Raw genomic sequence first — 22,238 nt, 5'->3', positions numbered from 1 at the left:
AGTCTCTCTTCAAAGAGTTTAGTTTATTTAGTTCCCTTGTTCTTTGTTCCCCACTTTGAAGACCAGATTTCCTCATCCTTTGTGCCACCCTGCCCTAGTTTCAGTAAACAACTACAAAGCCCACATCTACTACTCACTCGGTAAATTACTCCTTCCGTGGCAACAGCTCTTCCCACCATAACTGCCCTTACCTCTTCATTACACACACCCCTACACTCTTCAAGCTAGCCAATCAAGTTCAGCTTAAATTATACAGTCCAACTCCAGCCAATAGAGGCAAAACACAATACCAAAAACAAACTGCGTTAAAAATAAAAACCCCTTCTTTATTCAGTGTACTCTCATAACAACCAGCCCTATAAACAACACCCTTCTACAAAAATAAGTTTGCTTTACTAAAAAATCCTTTACTTAAATACTCATTTTCTTTACAACTCCAAACTTTTATTCCAACACTCAGCCTCCTGAATAGCTGGGACTACAGGTGCATGCCACCACATCCAGTTGATTTTATATATATATATATATATATATAATATATATATATATATATATATATATAAAGTGATCAGCCTGCTTCAGCCTCCCAAAGTGCTGGGATTACAGCACTCCAGGCATGAGCCACCATGCCCAGATGGGAGATATTTTTGATTGTCACAATTTGAGGAGGGTGTTACTGGCATCTTGTTGGTAGAGGCCAGGGATGCCGTTCAACATCCTGTGATGCACAGGACAGGCCCCACAATGAAGAATGGTAACAGCCTAAAATGCTAACTGCGCTAAGGTTGAGAAACCTGGCCCTAGACATAAACCCCCATGAGATCCAAGATTTGGTTGTTTGGTTTTGAATCCCAGAGCTTGGCCTGGTTTTAGGCACACAGAAGGTGTGAATGAAATGAATAAAAACAGTCAGGGGGTGGTATATCTTTTCTGTCTGCCTGCCCCATATCTATAAACTCTCCTAAGAGTCATGAGCAGATAATAGAAACTTCCTCTCCAATATCAAAAGTTCTCTTCCCAGAGAGAATTTTCAAGGATACCAGTGATATGGTGGGCTAGTTCTGTCATATTCAAACCTATATATAGAGCGAGCTGATGTGGAAATTTGGGATTAAAGGAAAAAAACCAACCCACTTTGGGAGGCCAAGGTGGGTGGATCACCTGAGGTCAGGAGTTCGAGACCAGCCTGGCCAACATGGTGAAACCCCGTCTCTACTAAAAATACAAAAATTAGCTGGATGTGGTGATGGGCACCTATAATCCCGGCTACTCAGAAGGCTGAGGCTGGAGAATCTCTTGAACCCAGAAGGTGGAGGTTGCAGTGAGTCAAGATTGCACCATTGCACTCCATCCTGGGCGAGGGAGTGAGACTCGGTCTCAAAAAAAAACCAAAACCAAAACAAAACAAAAAACAACCAACCCACCCCCTTACACTCTGATGGCCCCTAAATCTTCAGCTCCAGTCTTCTGACCTCCAGACTTGAACTCCGACTTGCATCTCAACATGGCCATCTGTTCCCTATCTGTACACTCATAAGCATTTCAAACTCAAAAGAATTCTGAGTCTTTACCTTTCCTCCTCACAAACTCCCTTGAGCAGTACATGGCACATTCAGGTATCAACCCCATTGTCCACCACTGAAACCTTGGAGTCATTCCTAATTATTCCCCTCCTCTCCTACCTTCTCTCATCTCTAGTACCTAATGCCAGCCGAGTTCTGCCTAATTTTCCTCTTAACTGCAAGAACTCCTATTTGTCCTTCTTCCTAAATACCTTGGAATCTGTGCTCTACTTCCACCCCTACTGCTACCATAGTAACCCCAGCCATCCTCATCTTTGGTCCAGACTCTTGTCAAAACCTCCTAACTGGTCTCCCTGTCTCCAGTCTTGTGCCATCACCCACCTCTCACATTCTGGACACTGCTGGAAACACTTCAGTAGCTTTCCATTGACCCGTGGGTAAAGCCTGAAGTCCTGAACTGGGCTTGCCAACTTCACATGAACCGGCTCTTACCACATCAGCCTATCTCAGTATCACTTTAGGCTTTGATTAGACTTAAGCCACTTGGCCTTTCCTTTTCCCTTTTCTCACCTCCCTAACTTCAATATATCCTTCAAATCCCCACTCAGAAGTCATCTCCTCCTGGAAGCTTTTCCAAAGCTCTCAAGCTCAGGCCAGCAGCACCGGTCATGGTATCTTTATTCTTTCTTTTATGGGGTACTATATGCCCTGCTGTATCACAAGTGGCTGGTACCTGCTTGATGCTTGCTAGGCCTTGCAGCAGCCCTTCCTTAAGACATTTTACTGTCACCTGCTGGAAAAGTGTCGTAATAAATGTGCACGTTGTTATTACCTACATTTTGAATGCTGCCCCTACTGTGAACCAAACGGCTCCCCCGGGCCCTCCTGCTATGGTGTAAAACTGTCCGTGTCTAGTTTGTTTACTCTCGGATTTCTAGTACTCAGTAAGTTGTTGAGGGACATGATAAATAACTCTGGCTGAATCTAATGCCTTTGGCAGAGTGGAAATGAAAGAATTTCCAAGACTCTACACATAAAATTCCAACCACTAGAAAAAAAAAAAGTCTGTCCACACAGTTACCAGGTAGGCAGGCTTTTTGCCTTAACAAAAATTAAGTATGAACAAAATAACGTCTACAGCACAGTAAAAAGGGAAGCATAAATGCACTTGAAGAAAGCTATAATTACCATAAAAGGCTTTTCTAAAAAAGCATCAAGAAATGTTCTGCCACGTGCAGCAGTTTAAAGGTAGAAATAAGTGGCTAATACCACATGAGGGGTACGAAGAGAGAAATAGGATTTGAATATTCAACATCTAGCGTGCCTAAGAAAAGCATAAAGGGCAGTACCCTATCCAGATGGAAACACGAGTGAAAACACAAACCAGGCTGCATGGAAATGCACACAGAGGACGGGAGAGCCAGAGAAGTGAGACGTCCCTGCTTGCTTCAAGAGACCATCGGAAGAGCACCTATACCCTAGGTCAAACTAGGATTTAAAAAAAACCGTTTTTTTTCAACTATGGGGAAAACCTTAAGCTGGCTTGGAATCAGAGTTCTAGGACTGAAATCTGGATGTCTTTCTTGCTGTCTGTGTGACCTTGGGTTGGTAGATCCACCCCTCTGAGCCTCAGCCTGTTTGTAAAACTGTATATTTTCCTAATTAATGTTATTTATTTTCTCTTCCAATAGAATACAGCTTCCAGGCCAGGTGTGGTGGCTGACGCCTGTAATCCCAGCACTTTGGGAGGCCGAGGCAGATGGATCACCTGAGGTCTGAAGTTCGAGACTAGCCTGGCCAACATGGCGAAACCCCGTCTCTACTAAAAATACAAAAATTAGCCAGGCATGGTGGTGCATGCCCGTAATCCCAGCTACTCAGAAGGCTGAGGCAGGAGAATCACTTGAACCTGGGAGGCAGAGGTTGCGGTGAACCAAGATCAAGCCACTGGACTCCAGCCTGGGCGACAGAGTGAAACTCTGTCTCACACACGAAAAATAGAATACAGCTTCCAGAAAGGCAGAAAGTTTTGCCTCCTTTGTCCGTGGAGATCTTCTCAGGGTCTAGAAGAATGGTTGGCATGTAATGGACATTCAAGAAGTATATGTTGATGGAATAATTTAGGGATGATGACAAGACTGTATTTTTTTTAAACAGATGCCAGAGGTATTAAATGGAACGATAAAGCCAAAGATTTCAGCAGAGCTTGGCACACTGGAAGTGCTCAGTAGATAGTGGCACTAATTGTTGTCACTGTCCCTATAGTTGTTATGACAAATATTATAATTATGGCAAGCTTTCCCTTTAGGGCATAGCCCAAAGTGTAGGTCATTTCTCTTTGCTTCACTCTGAGATCAGGGAAAAAAACAGGAGCCTATCCTTTTTCTAGTTAAACAATGTAGGTTCATCAAGCGTCCTCAGTGTGTGATTGTGTCACAGCCTAAGAAATCCCCATTCTCCCGATGACCACCAGCCAAAACTCTAGCAATGCCACACTGGACTAGCTGAGTGAGAAGAAAATCCACTGAAGCTAAGTACAATTATGAGCTGCAGGAGACTTGCAGGTGGTCAACATGGGGGCCCTTTCTCTTGGGAAGAATTGTGCTTTTGAATATTAACTTAATTAGGCCCCCCCTCACCAACAGTTTTAAATATCACTGTTTTTCCTGGTGCTGTGCATTGTTGGAATTAAAAAGCACACACACATACTGGAAATTATTTAATAATAGAGCCTGCCATTACATTCCAGAGCTCTTTGTAGTTGAAAATAGCTGAGGTGTCGGAGATTGGGGATCACCAGGGGTTCAGTAGCCATTTATACTAAACAGCAGTGGCAAATGCTCAGAAAATTAATCTGATGCTTCGAGGCACTCTGGGGAAAAAGTCCAACTAATTTTGTAAGACTGGCTGCCAAAGAATCACTCTGGTCTCTGGTCTCTGGAAAAACAGCAGGGCTTGTCCCTCTTGCTCACCCGTGTGTGCAGGAGGGAGCTGTGGGGGGCAGGTGGGGACTCTGTTTCTAGGCACAAATTGGCGTGGACACACAGCCACGAACCTGCACGTCCACGGTGGACTCTACTCTGTTAGGAAAGATGTGGAAAATTGAGAGAGGCAGATGTTCCTCTTTGTTTCAACGGTGTCTATATGTCTTTAAGGGTTTGTGTAGATGCAAGTATGGGGGACGCTGGGCTGGGGTGTTGGGAGGCAGTGATCCTCTCCATGGTCTATTGCTTGGCTTTTGCTCCTGAGGTAGAAATCACTCCCCACAACCCTAACAGCACCAGAAACAGCACAGCTTCTATGAGGTGATGTAGATTTGCTTCCAGCTGTCTAGGCTGCACGTTTTCTGCATGCACCTGGATTCTCACTGATCAGTAACGTTTCTGTTTGCACGGGACCGGGAAGGCAGTAGGCTCAGCCTTGTCTGCAGAAAAATGATGAACTTGAGAAAACAACAAAAACACATTTTTCACATTTGAATAAAGAGGAGAAAGGTGCTGGGCGTGGTGGCTCACGCCTGTAATCCTAGCACTTTGGGAGGCTGAGGCAGGTGGATCACCTGAGGTCAGGAGTTCGAGACCAGCCTGGCCAACATGGCAAAACCTTGTCTCTACTAAAAATACAAAAATTAGCTGGAGACGGTGGTGTGTGCCTATAATTGCAGCTACTCGGGAGCCAGAGGTGGGAGAATCGCTTGAACCTGGTGGCAGAGGTTGCAGTGAGCAGAGATCACACCACTTCACTCCAGCCTGGGCGAAAGAGGGAAACTCCATCTCAAAAAAAAAAAAAGAGGAAAAAGGAAGATATATCTTATTTTTTGGTGTTTTGATGTTTCAAGCTCTTATTGATACTTTTTTTTTTTTAAAGTAGATGATCATGGGAGGAAACAGAGAATCTAGGCAACAGTAATGGAAACAGCTCTTCTTGGGAGGGAAACCCCATATCAGTTACTCAGTGATTCCAGCTGAATTGTGATCACCCAGTTGCAGTGGAGTCCGGCCGGGCCTGTGCTTTCCCAGGGCTGCCTGCTTTATCTCCCTGGAATATTACCTTTGCTAGTTACAGAAGTGAATAGCACCGTGTTGCTAAAGTGCACTCCAACTCATTCCATGCCCCTGCTGAACGTCCTTCAGGAGTTTCTCCCATTGCTTTAGATTGGAGCAGTGCTTCTCAAAGTGTGGTCCTGGGACCAGCAGCAGCATCTCCTGGGAATTTGTTAGACACGCACATTCTTGAGCTCTATCCTGGACCTACTAAATCAGAACCTCTGGGGATGGGGCCCAGCTGTCTGCATTTAACAAGCCCTTGGGATCCAGATGCTTGCTCAATGTGAGAGCCTCTACTTTAGGATTAAGTCCTAAACCCCTAAAAGGGCCTCAAAGCCCTGCATGATCTGGCTCTGCTCATTTCTCTCTTCTCACATCACGTCTGTCTCTGTTCTCTGGGCTTCAGCCACAAAGAACTAATGAATGTAACCTGTATTCTTCTTGTGGGCTTTTCCACATGTGTCTTTCTAAACTACACTCCCTGCACCCACTTTGGCTAAAGCCATTCACCTTGTGCTCAGCTGGCCCTTGTGTAGGAATGGCTTTCCTGGCTTCCAGCTCAGGGTTCCTGCCCCATTGCGTGCTTTTATAGCACCATCTTCCCCTTCTCTGTAGCACTCATAATAATTATAATGAACCCTTTGTTTAAAGCAATGGGTCTTAACCCAACACACTTTCAAATCACCTGGGAGTCTTGAAAAATTCCCATGTTAAACTGCACCCCAATTAAATCACAGTCTCTGAGGATGCAACCCAGGTGTTTGTTTCATTTATTTATTTATTTATTTATTTATGAGATGGAGTCTCAACTCTATGCACAGGCTGGAGTGCAGTGGTGGGATCTCGGCTCACTGCAACCTCTGCCTTCCAGGTTCAAGAGATTCTCCTGCCTCAGCCTCCCGAGTAGCTGGGATTACAGGCATCCACCATCACACCCAGCCAATTTTTTGTATTTTTATTAGAGATGGGGTTTTACCATATTGGCTAGGCTGGTCTTGGACTCCTGACCTTGTGATTTGCCTGCCTCAGCCTCCCAAAGTGCTGGGATACAGGCGTGAGCCACCATGCCCCGTCTATCTTCCCTTTTTTTTTTTTTTTTAAAGCTACCCAGGTGATTCCTATGTGTAACGGATGATGAGAGCACGTGGTTCAGTGCCCGTCTTCCTGGAAGCCTCCAAACCCCTCAAGTGTAAAGGCTTTGGCTCAGTTGTTTATGGTTGTTTTCCTAATTCCCACCCTAGTGCATTAAAGATAGCTGTTGAATGAGTGCATTAAAAAAACAAAACCCATGCTTTGTTTCTTTGCTGCTTCACTGTGCCCTTGATTCAGCAGCCAGGCAAAAGGAAAAGCTTCCCACAGGCCACATCCCAAGCCTTTGGAAGGATGACATTCCTCCAAGCAAAAGAAGTAGCTGGTTGCAGCCCAGGGTTCAAAATCAAGTTGATGACAGGGGCTGTGTATGAATGTGGATGTCAGTCTGGGCCTTTCAACTTGTAAGAAGCAGATACCTTTGGACTGAAAGAGGCAGACTAGGGCACTCAGTGAGTAGGAGAGAATGCATGTGGGTAGCTTAAGAGAGTGACAAGCATTACACAAAGGCAGGGATAACAATAATAAGAGAGTCCAGTGGTTTAATTTGGTTCTTGGAGGAGAATCAAGTTGTTGTACCTTGTGCAGCTTATTCCCACAGCTGTCCAGCAAATAATGAATGTGGTATCTACCAGTATGGAAATAGGGACAAGGCGCGACTTTGATTTCTTATTTGTTATTTTTAACCACCCAATTTCTACACCCACTGAGCATCCTTATAGTCACAGGAGGGTCATAAAAATACAAATAACACCGAGGAGGCCTGTGGGCACGGACTTGTTACTTCTGCAGGGTTGACGGCTCTCTTTTAACTAGTGTAAAATCAGGCCAACCATAAATTGCCATTTTTTTTGTTGTTGTTACTGCTCCTAGTGCAACTTCAGGAAATGTAAGGAAATCACTAAATGTTTCTAATAGATGTTAAAAGAGCTAGGCACAGAATCTGCCCCAGGATGAAATTCTGGATTTTAGAAAGCTTTTTATATAATAGCCACGAAAATAGCAAACCCTCACAGGGACAGGTCATTTCTCTGCGCCGGGCACTTTCAGATCCCCTTCATGCATTTGCTTATTTAATTGTCACCACACCCCTACGGGGTAGGTTCTACTATTATTCCTGTTTTATAGGTGATGAAATGGAGGCATGAATGGAGAAGTTAAATAGTTTGGCCAAAGTAGCAGGGTGGGTTAGTGGGGGAGCCAGGATTTGACACCAGCCAATGGTTCCTGCTCTCAACTAGGGTGACCAACCATCCCAGTTTGCCCTGAACTGTGCAGGTTTTCACACTGAAAATCTAGTGTCCCAGGAGATAGCCTGGGATCACTGGTCGTCATTGAAAACAGGCTAGGACTAGGCCCTTTTCATTGATTGTCCTGGAGGCAGAGGTGGGGACAGAGATGAAGGCCCCCAAAGGCAAGAAAGAAGGGACAGACTTTTATACCAAGTCACTTGTTTTGGTATGTTAGGGCCTCCAACAGAGTCTGCTGCCTCCCGGGGCCACTGCGTCAGGTCACCTCAGTCAACGTGTGACAGTACTTGGGATAGTGAAGGTAGTGGCTCTGAATCTAGGTGGCCTTGGTTCCAACCTTGGCTTGACCCTTTGGCTGCAAGATCTTGGGCAAAAATCATAAGCTTTTCAATTCCTTAGTTTCTCCATTTGCAAAACCAGAGCAATAGAAGTACCTACCCCAGAAGGTTGTTGAAGTTTAAATAGGAGACATGACGCATGGCACATAATAAATATTCTACAATAGATACCTATTATTATTGTTGTCCTTTGTGTTAAAAGTGTCCTCCAGGCTGGGCGTGGTGGCTCATGCCTGTAATTCCAGCACTTTGGGAGGCTGAGGCGGGCGTATCACTCGAGATAGGGAGTTCGAGACCAGCCTGGCCAACATGGAAAAACCCTGTCTCCACTAAAAATACAAAATTAGCCAAGCGTGATGGTGTATCCAAGCTACTTGGGAGGCTGAGGCAGGAGAATCGCTTGAACCCAGGAGGCCGAGGTTGCGGTGAGCCGAGGTTACGCCACTGCACTCCAGCCTGGGCAACAAGAGTGAAACTCCATCTCAAAAATGAATGAATGAATGAATGAATGAATGAATAAATAAATAAAAGTGTCCTTCAATGGTGGAAGAAAGATCTATGCACAGTTTAGGAAAGCTTTTGATTCGCACTGGAATTGGTTATGAGGTGTTATTTAAAACACTGTTATTTAAAACAGGATCAGGTAGTCCGTACAACAAAGCTCCAGGAAGGTGCCCTCCAAAGACTTAAATGAAAATGAGAAAAATGAGATAATTTCCTGAGAGTTACATGAGTAAGATCTGCACATAATGCACGCGACAAGTTATTGACAGAATTCCCCTTAAAACTCAAGAGGTGGGTGAGGTGACACTATTAAGGATCGCAGGGCTTAGAAATCTCAACCAGTCTCAGAAAAGCATGCCAACAGAAAGGGGTGGTCTGCTTGGGGCATGGAGAGGGAGCTGGTGGAGCAAGAGGGAGCCAGGGTCAGTTCAAGGGTGAGGGTGTCCGGCTCAACAGAGGGGTGGGAAGCAACAGCCCCTGCCATTTGTCCATGCTCAGCAATTAACATCGTTGTTATTTCACTGAGCCATTTCAAGGATGGTATGAAGTACATATTATTATCATTTGTGGCTGAAAAAGCTGAAGCTCATAGAAGTTAATTAACTTTCCCAGGGTCATAAATCACTGCAAGTGGTAAAGGGTTAGGGTGTGAACCGAGGCCTGTCCAACTCTCAGCCCATGCACTTTGCGCCCCCCAGCCAGATAGGACTGTACAGGGAGAAGACAGCCTCAGAATATCATATTACTTGCTTTGATTTCTTGTTCCCCAAGCAATCTTCTGCTTTTAACTTCATTTCCCATATAGATTTCCCTTTAGGGAGAAAACACACTGAGCAGATGTGGAGTTTCCTCACTGTGAATTATTGAATGGCCATTTCAGGTTTAGATGGGAATGTGGGTAGTGGTGAGGGAGTCAGTCTAGAGCTTGATCCACTCTGTCAACAGAAACACAATGGGATTTCTAAAGCTGAGAATAGGACTATGCACCATGACGATCCTGCTTGGGGAATCCCCCACATGGCATCCTGCCTGAGTGGTGGGGTAGTCTCCCTGTCAAGTGTTGACTTCTGTCTCCTGCCCTCTCCCTAATCCTTGATGAGTTCAGTATGTGAGAATCAGGGGCCGAAAGGACCTTCAAGGGAGAAATACCAATCCCACACCAAACAGATACTGGATGATTAGAATATGCTGATTTCTGCTGTAGACTCATGAGTTTATTCTTTCATTCATTCAATAATTATTTATCGAGCATCTATTATGCACCGGGTAGTTTGTAGACAATGGCATACAGTGGTCAGTGAAAGAGACAAAGTCTTGTTTTTGAAGCTCTTACATTCTACAGAGAGGAGGCCCACAATAAACAAATAAAAATTAATATGGCTTGTCAGATGGTAATAACTGGTATAGAGAAACGTAGGGAGAGGGGACCATGATGGGGTTGTGTGTGATGGAGGTCACTGTCTTACATAGGGTGGTCAGGGAAGCCCTTGCTGATGAGTTGTTTGAGAAAAATCCTAAAGGAGGGGAGGAAGCAAATCATGCCAATATTTGGGAGATAGTGGTGCAGGCAGAGGAAACTGTAGGTACAAAGGCCCTAGGCATGAGAGCGTGGGGGGCATTGGAAGGACAGAGGTGGCCCGTGTGGCCGTGGCAGAGTGAGTGAGGGGTAGGACCTCGTAGTCCACTGTAAGGATATTAGCTTTATTCTGAATGAAAAGAGGGCATTGGAAGGTTTTGAGCAGAAGAGTGGTCTGATCTCACATGAGTTTTTAAAGGCTCCCTTTGTGCTGGATGAGGAATAGACAGAGGATGGGGCCAGGGCAGAATCTGGAAGGCTGGCCAGTAGAGACCCATCAGGACCATCTAGGTAAGCCATGGAGGAGGCTTGGGCAGGGCACAGATTTGTGCTCTGTGACCCTATGTGGCACTGCTAATGCTAGATGTGTTTATGTTTCCCTATACATGCCTCAGGAGGGGAAGGCTTTAGAGACAGAAAAGCAGAGGATTAAATACACCATCTATAAACAGCACTCCCCACCAACTACCCCTGTTGATGCAGCAAACCGGACTCCTCGGTTGGAACTAGCAGGCAGGTGAGATTGCACAGGCTGGGTTTTGTGAGGATTCTGCCCTCCTCTCCAAGTTGCTTTTTCATACTAAAAATAACGTGGAGATGAAGGGAAAGGATAACAGGGGAGCATCGTGCTGCATTAGGACAGACATGGCTGAGAGTGGAGAAGCAGAGAGAACCATTGAGTCACAGCAGCTCTGTCTGCAAGGTCAGGGCTGACAACCTCACATGAACATCTCCAGCAAACGAATACCTCCTCTTTCTTTTTTTTTTAAATGGAGTTTTTTTCTCTCTTGTCGCCCAGGCTGGAGTGGAATGGAGTGATATTGGCTCACTGCAACCTTCACCTCCCTGGTTCAAGCAGTTCTCTGGCCTCAGCCTCCCTAGTAGCTGGGATTACAAGCTATGCCCGGCTAATTTTTTGTAATTCTAGTAGAGAGGGGGTTTCACCACGTTGACCAGGCTGGTCTCAAGCTCCTGACCTCAGGTAATCTGCCCGCCTCTGCTTCCAAAAGTGCTGGGATTACAGGTGTGAGCCACCACACCTGGCCACCTCGCTCTTCTTAACACAGTGACATCAGACCTCAAGGCTGAATTCATCCAGCCAGCTTCATCTAGTTTTTGGCAATAGGTTCTCTTTGAACCGCCCAAGCATGCTCCCAGGTTATTACTCCTGGTCTTTTAATTCCTTTGTGTTCTCTTTAACCCTATAGGCCAGCTTGGATCTGAATGGGACACTCGGACATGCTTAAAAAGCTTGTGCTATCTATCTATCTATCTGTCTATCTATCTATCTATCTATCTATCTCATATGTTTATATTTATTATTAATCTGTCAAACATTCCTTACCAAAAATCCATCTAAATCCTGTGAAGATGTGGTCACAAACAGTATGTGTCAAACAGTCTCATAGAGTAGCCCATATGTTTTATGGCACTGTTTTTTTTTTTTTTTTGAGATGGAGTCTTGCTCTGTTGCCAGGGTGGAGTGCAGTGGCACAATCTCGGCTCACTGCAACCTCTGCCTCGCAGGTTCAAGTGATTCTCCTGCCTCAGACTCCTGCGTAGCTGGGACTACAGGTGCATGCCACCACGCCCAACTAATTTTTGTATTTTTAGTAGAGACGGGGTTTCACCATGTTGGCCAGGCTGGTCTCGAACTCCTGACCTCATGATCCACCCTCCTCGGCCTCCCAAAGTGCTGAGATTACAGGCGTGAGATACCATGCCCGGCCATTTTATGGCACTTTTTGCCTTGTACAGAAGCAATAAAACATTCCAGTTTCTCCCTTCCTTCTTCACTCTTTTTTCTTTCCTCTGGCTGGCACGGTGTTTCCCTTGTCCACCCTTAGTCATGAATCCAAAGCCATCTGTCACTTACCTGTCCCATCCACATGGCCCAGGGAATCCTTAATTATGAACATACCCTGCTCTCTGAAACTTTCTTTTAAACATAGTTTTTAGCTGATCAAGGACTTGGTGGGGAGGCCACTGATCATTACAGGTCTTTATCTACAAGTTTTGCAGTAGTTCTGATTCAGAAGGTGCATTCATGTGTGGCACAGTATGAGAAATAAGAGACTTTTGTTTCCTGAAAGCTTGTAGAATGGTAGTCAGAATTCCAACGGTCTGGCCTATGATTTCATTAGGTGCCACTCTTCAATTTTGCATAATGAGTGTGCCCTTAGGAAGGCAGGAGCTTCTCCTTGGAAATCCTCTCATTTACAGAGAAACAAATATCCCTCCTTTCAAATACATCTTATACATGCAAAACAGCAGTCTGTTTCTGCTAAGTCACATTCTAGCTAAATGGATAATTGAATGGTGAATGGGAGCTGGTACTCAGCTGCTAACCTGCAGAGTTTCTACACATGCACACTCCCAAATTGCAGCAGAGTAATTCCCAGGAGGCAGAAAGCATGACTGATTTTTCCAATAAAGGTACAAAAATCGATAATCCTCGCGAATGGAATGCTCGCATCTCTAACCATCTCAGAGTTTCATCTTCCTCTGCTATTCCTTCCAAACAAGCCTCTGTCTTTACTTGGCACATGTTCCCAATTCCATACCACCAGCATTTAGCCTGAGTTCTATTCCAGTTCTGCTGAACGTACCTTTTAGAGGCCCTGCAATGCGTCTTGATTTAGGGATGCTTGGGTTTTATGTGGCTCTGGGAAATGTCACTTAGATTTTCCAGAGCTCCAATAAGTTCTGATGTATGGCTGTGCATGCCTGCATGATTAATGGCACATGCAAGGACTTGGAGCTTTCAGAGGTCACCCCATGTGTACTGAATAATATAGCGCAGAACCAAAAATATCCTTGCATGAAAATCCTGGCTGCACACAAAAACAACGCCATTGCCTGCTTTACTGACATTGCCAGAGACTCAGTGCTTCTAAGGAAATTCACTTCCCCAAAACAGATAATTTCAAGATAAAATTGGAATCATTTTGGCTTCTCGGCTGTTTCTACGTCTAGTGTCATAGGTACCGGGATAAGTAGAAGGCTGGGAAAGCTGGAAAGCTGCAATATTCATTTCTGACAGGACTTCCAAGTTCAGGGTAGCCAGGCCGTGGTGTGAAGCAAATTCAACGTCCGTGCAAAATCTGCTACCGTGTGCAATGCTGTGGTTGAGAATTTAAATGCACCAAAGTCAAGAGATTCGAATTGATGGTTCCCACAGCAACTATAACTCAGTTCTCTGGTGAATATAAAATTAACTTTATTGCAAAACATGCTGTTCAATTTACGCCTTAATCTAGTCATGGCAGAGTTACAGTTGCTGTGAGAACGCTAACTCTGAATTGTTTTGAATAATTAATTTAATGAAAAGTTGGTGGAAATGTGAACTCTGATAGAAAGTCAACTTAAATTTAGGGAAGCTGGCCAACTATGCCTATGCAGAGTAGCAGTGAGTCATTTTTGGAATCTGAGATTATTTAGGGTACTCTTTGGCTTGGGGGAGCACTGGTGAATTGAAAAGGGGGATTTTCCTCCATCACCAAGGACAAACTCCTGCAGGGGATGACTTTCCGACAGGTGGGGGGGGGTCCCCTGATGCCCATATTCTCTGATTTCATTTTTGGACTCTCAAGCAACCCCCTTGCAACTACCTGCGAGCAAAGTGCAATGAGTAAGCCTGGTTTCTGTCAAGTAAACCTGGATTTAGCACTCACCGGCCACTCCCATTGACAGATAAGCCTTTCACACACTGCTTAACCTCTCTGAGCCAGTTTTCTCACCTGTGAAATGATGATGCTAATAGTATTCACCTCACAAAACTGACATAAGGATTAGAAGAGAGGAGCCATGCTGAGAACCTAGCACTCGGATCGGCCAGTTCTGTGATAAGTACTCAGTAATGTTAGTTGGCATTTTCTGAGAAGGGAATTCAGTAAATCACTAAATTAAAAACATGCACCAAATCAATTATGTGGCCTGCCTGGTTATTTCAGTCCAAACTGATTTAGAATAAGATGGGCCAGCAGGCAGGAGCGATAAAGACAGAAGCATGAGTTGGCAGAGTCTCCTAAGAAACGGTGTCTTCCCTGAGGATGCTTGAGATCACTTCCGCTGAAGCCCTAGAAATGGATCAATCTATCACCTCTTCTACCAGGTTAATATTTCTCAACTTTTTTTTCATTATCTCCTACCATAGAAACCTTTTTAGAACTCCCTCCACAATTCATCTCTCTCAATGCTAAAGATACGCTACATAGCTGTTTATGTCATATACATATGTTTTATATATAAAAAGAGTAAGACTTTCACCCACCCCCAGAACAATTTTTCACTCTGTTGGGTGTGATATTACCCCCACTGCAAATTATGTACTGGGTCACAGGCAAAAAAAATCCCTCGCTCAAATCTGAACATTCCGAAACTCAAGAGAAACCCTTTATTTACTTGGTGAGTGCCTTGGGTATTCCTTCTTCGAATCCAGCTCTTGATTCCTTAAAAATGGGCTATCTAAGCACCTAAGAAGCATAGCATTTTTTGAAGCTAATTCACAGTGGATTCACATCATTCCCTCCCCAACTACTTTCAGATGCATTGTGGTTTCTCATTTTCTCTATCTTAAATGATTTGGGTGGTGACAGGTGGTGGGGAGGATGCATACAGGGAGTCTCAAGCCAGCTAGCATTTGCTGAACATCTACTATATTCTAGGCTCGAAGGCAGAGGATCATTTAGGACTTTTCTGAATAGTATGTTTTGCTGCTGGGTGCCACGTTTGGCTCATCCAGAGGAGTTGGCTCTGTCAGAGACCACATTTCTTGAGAAGTATTGTCAGGATTTTAAGAGAAAGGGGTAAAGCCGCAGCCTGGGAGGAAAGACAAAGTAAAAGGCAGTGCCCCCAGCCACGTATGCCTCTAGATTCTGAAGCTATTCTCGGCTTGGTTTCAACTACCTTCTTTATGTATCAGCCTTACGCTGCTTTCAGGGCCTCTGTCCTATTACCTCAAAGCCTTGGCTTGCAGCTTCTTACTTCGCTGTGATCAGTATCAGCAACATTTTAACGTCTTCTAAAAGACATAACTTTATAACACTGAAATCGTTTGTTTTAATCGCTGCATTACTGCTCAGAAAATATTTGAAAGTTGTATTACTTTGCATAATCCCATCTCACTGGTGATGGAAACAGAAATTTAAATGTCGAGGTAAAGCCATCCCAGGAGCACTGAGATCAGTTAGACATGATTTAAAGTGACCCGTTGGTCCAGCCGGCTACACTCAGCTAAACTGGAATTTCACCTCTGCGTCTTCTGAAGCCTGAGCAGGGCCGAAAGTAGAAACTCTAGCGGCCCAAACTCCCTAATGATCAGCACCTCTGTTTACTTGGGCCTCCCTGAGTTTCACCTTTTAGCTTCAGGAGTTAATTCAATGTGATGGCTAGTTCAACCTGGTGGGCTTGAATGGGCATTCTTTTTTGTTTTAAGCCTACGGTACCCGGTATTCCCAGGAGGTCTCCCATCCAAGTACTAACCAGGCCCGACCCTGCTTTGCTTCCAAGATCTGACGAGATCGGGCGCGTTCAGGGTGGTATGGCCGTAGACTTAAATAGGCATTCTTTCTCCGGGATGTCTGCAAACCATGCAACCTGACTCTTAACGGTTTTACTGGGTTAGGCAGCACTGGGGATATGTGTCTTCTGTGCCTTTTTAGAACTTCTGGAATATACGCCCCCGAGGCTGCTAAGACAGAGATGGCTCCGGTACAGTGCTCCATTCGCTCTGAAGAAGATATGTTTGTGTATGTGTGTGAAAAATACAAATTATGTTTGATCCATCTGATGCTCTGAGAGGCATGGTGAATGAAGATACAGAGAAGCCTCAGGCTGGCCTTCGAGAGCCTGTACAGTTTCCATTCTGCATAGCCGCGTGGAAAGCACAAGTTGATTTCTCCCTATATGCTTAGGTATATAAAGAAATGGTTTTTTAAATCTACATACCTTTTAAATATTCAATATTGATTTTGATCTACTGGGAAGGGAAGAGCTGAAACATCATTCTTGATTCTGGATGCTTAATCAATTCCTCCTTCCAACTAGATCAACAGACATTTCCCAAACTTTCTGGCTGGATCTTTAAGGTTTTCTCCCCTGGGAAAGGCAGTTTCCTCTGGCTCTAAAGAAGCATGTTCTGATTTGTGGGATCAGATGGGAAGCTGGTAGATATGTCAGCCTTTCTAGTTCCAACGCCAGTAAGTCTAGTTATCTTTCCAACACATGCATTTAAAATGGCCAGGTGTTTCCCTGGTTTTGCATCTGCCTCTGAAGGATGTTTATGGCATGCCTGCATGCAGAGAATGGGAATGATTATAGTAGAATATCATGCTGGGAACTGTTCCCAGAAATCAGTAGTTTGATCTGAGACAATTTTGAAGGAAGAGCAAGGCAATCTAGAAAATGCAGAATACTTGTGTTATGCTGTTCTGTCCTGGGAAAAAGATCAACAGGTTTACACTGCTGAACTGGAGTCTTCTCTCTGGGTCATGCCTGCAAATCCCAAGGAATTCCTCTGAGTAGAGCAGGACATAGAGCACATATGTCCATCAAGCAGAGGGGAAGGCATAGCCCAGAGGGACTATGTAACAAAGCTCTTGAACCCAGTCATAGAGGGGAAAATGATGACTCTGGAGGAGCCCCAGTCACTGCTGCTCAGTCCGACTTTCTTGGGTGTTCTATCCAAGGAAACTCAGAGAAGATTCTTGTCCCTGGCCTCCACTGCACGACTCTGGCCCTTATGTCTATTTTACATGGCCACTCCTATGAACCCGCAGTAGCCTGAAAGGGGACTGTATTCTAGCTCTGTAAGGGAAAGACTTCACAACTGTAATTCTATCAGCATAAGGAAGAGAAAGGGAAGCAGGGTTCCCAAGCAGCATAAATTATTAGGCACTGTTAGCAAAATACAGATGTCCAGAATCCTGAAGGTACCATTTGGAGTTTTTAGGTCTTAAGCACTTGCAAAAGTAGCATTTCAGAGCATGGCATTAGACCAATGACCAATGCAGAGACATGTTGTAATGGATGCGGATGTACCGGGCTGGGCATGCTGAGAAGTCAGGTGGGCGCACACACACGCATGCACACACAGACGTGTATACACTCATACGCACAACAGGAATTGGTCACTGGCTCGGTTTGCTTGTATTTGTTGTTGAGATTTGGGGCTCAGCTGTCATTTGGAGCAGATGGAAGGAAGATAAGAAGCTGAAAAGGGTGGCAGGGGAGGCATTAGTGGGAAATCCTGCTCATGCTTCTTGAATGCTGTATTTGCCAATGGTGTAGACACTGGATTTAAGCCAATGAGTCCACCTAGCTGCTTTGTGTAAAATACTTTCTGTTGCTGCTCATCATGTGTTTGGGGGCAATGGCTACCTGCCTGCTTCGCAGGCTTGCTGTGAGGTTGGCTGAGGCAACACAAAGTCTTTTGAGCTCCTTGGAGAAAATTCACCATGCAAGTGCAAAGTATCACCACTGTATCATGGTAATGAGACTCCCACCAGCTTAAACCAGTCACCAAGGAGAGATGAGGCATCAAACAAGAGAAGCCAAAGCTGTCCCAGTCTCAATCCAGGCAAATGATGCTTCCTAATTCAACACTAGTCCTGCCCTGGAGGGAGGTGTCAGTGGTCACAGATGAGTGGTCCATTTAGTCCCCAGTCTTGTTTGAATGGCCTGTATAGCATTTTAATACATTTTTAGTTGCTTGTCAGCATTTAAAAATTGTGAGATCATGTATAACAATCCCAATATCTGGCCTCTACTAAAAAATTGGAAATTTGGGGAAGACTGGGCTTGTGTTTCTATGTGGCCATGTTCAGCTGGAGCTGGGTTATGTCTGCCTCCATAGATGGGACGTTAACTTTCCAATCTGTCACCACTCCCTGTCCTCTTATACCCTGTTTAATGCACTCACTTTACGTCATTCGTCTCCCCCAAGTATGATTTGAGTTTATAACTCTTTCTATAGGCTTTTCCCTCCCTCCCCTTTCCTGAGTCAACACAGATCCTTAATTCACAGTGCCCTCATTATCCAAATGGAGGCCCAGGCCCCTTACAGAGGACAGGCCTGCCCAACCACCTCCTACCAAGGGGAAATGGGAAGAGAACTGGTTTCTCCCACTCCCAGCCTTTGCCAGTAATTCCACCTTAAAAGCTCAAAGTTTTCCTACTTAGAGATGTCCAAACAGTAATCCAACTAAATTAGATTATAAGCATCTGAAGGTTCTCAAAATAAATAAAAATATAGATATAGCTAAGAGAAGATAAAATTTCATTAATGAGTGTTATTTAACAGAACAAGTTGTGCTATACAGAGAGGATTAAAAGATAAAAAAGGATAGGAGGGAAAATCAAATTTTAATGAGTTGCCATCTTCATTTGATTTAACTAAGTTTCCTCCATCGTGGAAAATATTAACACTTACGAGGGAGTCATTTGTGTGTATCCACACAGTTTGATACTTGACTACTTTCTTTTATTCAATTACATTGTGTTGCAAATGAATTTAAACTATGAAGTGAAGTTAAAGGCTTCCATCCTTACGTTGATCTCCTTGGGAAGCTGTGAGCAAGGACAACGTTGAAAAATAAACCAAAAATTATTGACAGAAACACCGGGAAGGGTGTCTTGGGTTAGAAAACATCAAAGTCTCAAGTGGGTAAAATGGCAGCTGAGGTCTGAAGTTCCTCTGATTACCACCCTCTGCAAACCACTTCTTTCTTGTCCTTGCTGCCTCGGTGATATTCACACAGAGGCGGCTCATGTGTCACACCAAGTACAGTGCTGGCACATGTTAGGCACTCAATGAATGTTTCACAAATGACTGAATATAGTTATCATTGCTTATTTGGAAATGGATGGGGGCCGTGTAGACCCCAGACATAACATGGGTGATGTGTGTGGCTTTCTTATTGATATTTAGAATACACTGTTGTTAAAACCAGCAAATGGATCTTAATTGGGCTATTTCCATATCCCTTCCTGCCTTCCTCTCTCTTCCTGTGCTCCCTTCTCAACAGAATAGAAACCAGGGGTTCCAAGGAGCTTGTCTTGGAACAGTGAACTACGAGGAAGGCCACGGGCACCCGTGTGGCACCCTTGGCTTCTCTTTCTGGAATTTTGGGCCCTTTGGGAAATTTTGGGTTGTTTGCTACTCTACCATTTTCTTAATCATTCACTCTGTGAAGACACATCTGAGAAACTACAGTGAAGATATGAAAGTGTGGTGTTAATAATTTTTAAGCTAACACAGAATAGCAAGCACATGTTAAGTGTTCCCCATCAGTGAAATCCTCAGTACAGTCAGTCGTAGGTATTACTCATTATTTCCAATTTACAGATGGGAAAAACTGAGGCTTATTCAAGACACATTGCTTGTCAAAGGTCACCCAACTCGCAAGTGATGGAAGGTGGATTTGAAGGTAGTCCTGTTTGATCCCAAATCTCATGCATTTAATTATTTTGCTCTATAATTGCCCACACTGCCTCACACTTGGAATGCACAAAACCAGCCATAGTCAAGCATTGACAAAGAATGTTAATAGCAAAAAGAAAAGATGTTATATTCTATAAACATAACGTGGGAGATGATTGAGAGTTTGGAATGGATTTTGATGTGTATTACGCATTTTAAACTGCTTAATTCTGGGTAGACTGTTGTCTGTGCAAGGCTTTTCTCTAGGATATGATAACATTTTCTGTATCAGATCCCCAGGGAGCAGGTCGATAAGTGAATAGATACAGATCTTTCTTGGCACCATTAAATGGAAGCAAAAAGTTAAATCAGTGCATATTCAACATATAGCAGAAAGTTGACAGTAACATGCTTACGGGACCCAACTTGACTTGCCTCCTTTGCTGGGATTAATAGGAGAAAGCTAGTTTCTCACACTGCCTCCAATATCTTCAGTCTCTTTTCTTATTCACAGGGATTGCAATCATCAGTGACATTTAGGCTTTCTGGGCTCACACACATCTAACATAGAGAAACAATCTCCTTGCCTTGTTGCCAGGATGCTCTCTACCAAGCAGAAGCCACTGTTTTGAGTTTTAGGTCATTAGAGAGGGTATGTTTCAGATACAATAGCATGACTGGTGATTGACAGCATGCTAACTTATTGGAATAAAATCAGGTCCAAACGTTTCCTCTGCGCTTGTGAGGTGGTTATTTTGTAATCTTGGGGATCCCCACTCCCTGGCATTGTTTCCAGACACCTAGACAGGGCTGTCTGGCAATCCCTCTTGAAGTTAAAGCATAATTTTTGAAATAATGAAATGCAATTCACACTTACCAGAACTCGTCAATCTGCTTACAGCTTTGGAAAGATGACCCTTCTGGGCCAAACTCTAACCAACTTCATTGCTAATTTGACCAGGTGCTGTGGTGGCTAAACTTGGAATGTGTAGCCCAGGATTCTCAGCTCTTTTAATTCCTCCTGGGAAGCAATTATGTGGGGGCTTTCTGTCTCTACACTGTTGGTTAACACTTTCTTTCTCTAGGGTCGGGCAGGACGTAGTTTCTGTGATGTTCAGTTTGCACGGCATGGTGCTGGGTCTCATGCATGATTAAATGGAGCAGCCTCAAAGAGCTGTGCTGAAACCGTTTCGAACCTGGAGTCTAGGGGATATGTAAGCAGTCCCTCTCAATTCCAACTGGGATGTGATTATTATGAAGGAGGGAGATCACAGGGGCTCTTGCATTTGCAGTTGAGCTGGCTGAAAATGAAGGCAACCCTTAACCTAAGTGAAGAAAAAAGGATTTTCTTAAAGAGCCGCTTATCTAAATGGTAGGGGTCCTGACTGAGTATACACTGGGATTCAGAGACTGGTTGGGCTTAAAGAACTTGTAAGCATCCTCCACTACCCTGGGTTGAGAGCCTGTCTGAGGGTGAGGAGAGGTGAGGATACAAAAAGGACTCCGTGGTGTCTGTGCGACAGCTCAGCGATGGGACAAAACTTTGATGGATGGGAGAGCCACTATTGGCAAAAAGTGAAGGTTTGTCTTCTCAAAGGAACTTGGGACCAGCTGGTAAAGCTGGGGAGTGTGGTGTTCTCTCCTTTACTGTGTAAACACAGCAGGACTTCAGTAGCATGAACGCCAGTGGTGCTGCTGGCACTGGGGACCACATCCTTGGCATGGACCCTGGTAGTAGGGGAAGTGCTGTGGGGCTCCCTGTAAGTATATTTCCCAGATGGTAGGTTTCAGTGAAGGGACCAGGCTTGTAAAATTGGATTGTGTGAAATATGAGCATGTGAGACACTCTTGGAAACTTCTAGAAGCCCTTGAGGTGAAAGTGTGAAGTGAACCTTGTAGTTGAGAGGTGATGTGAATGATTCCTTATTTGTGAGACACATTTGTAGACTTCTAGGGCTTAGGGTGATTTGGGCCCTATCTGTCTTGGAATAGATATCATCATGAAAGGCTGAAGTATGTCTTTGTTCTATCTTGAAAACTTCTCATGTCACTTACCAGTTTCATTTTGACTCTTAACCCAGCTCACTCGGAAAAGTGTATAAACATCTGCTGAGTTAACCTTCTCACTTGACACTTGTTGGCCAAGGGGAGTCAACCATATCATTAGTGATCTGAGAACACAAAGTAATGCCACCATGGACTATGGAATGAGGTTATTCGCAGAGAATGCCTTGGTAACAGCAATGGGAAAAGACCAGAGTCATTCTTTAAGGACCTTAATAATAAGCCCCTGCCTCAAACCCCAAAACCAAAACAACACTGGCTGGTAGTTATTCAGATGTTTTTAGATCAAACTCTGCAGATGTTTCATCCTATCACTGGGGACCAAACAGGCCTCTCCCTTACTGATTACAATGAAGATATGTTTTTAAAAACAAACACTTCACTTAAAACTAGGGATTTTTTTTTAATTAGAGGGAAGATTAACTAA

General features: G+C 44.3%; 1 protein-coding gene and 1 non-coding gene across 13 annotated transcripts in view; both read right to left on the bottom strand.

The window, feature by feature from the left end:
• Positions 1-22,238, bottom strand: part of TENM2 (teneurin transmembrane protein 2) — a 1,274,635-nt gene that overhangs the window by 111,959 nt on the left and 1,140,438 nt on the right. The window lies entirely within an intron of this gene.
• Positions 15,762-15,880, bottom strand: LOC135275112 (5S ribosomal RNA). The gene has a single exon (XR_010342831.1). It is a non-coding gene; the product is annotated as a 5S ribosomal RNA (ribosomal RNA).

This window comes from Aotus nancymaae, unplaced genomic scaffold (assembly GCF_030222135.1).
Source record: "Aotus nancymaae isolate 86718 unplaced genomic scaffold, 86718_ANA_hifiasm-v0.15.2.pri h1tg000015l_0, whole genome shotgun sequence".
Taxonomy (NCBI): Eukaryota; Metazoa; Chordata; class Mammalia; order Primates; family Aotidae; genus Aotus; species Aotus nancymaae.
This window is presented reverse-complemented; position numbering and strand designations above follow the sequence as displayed.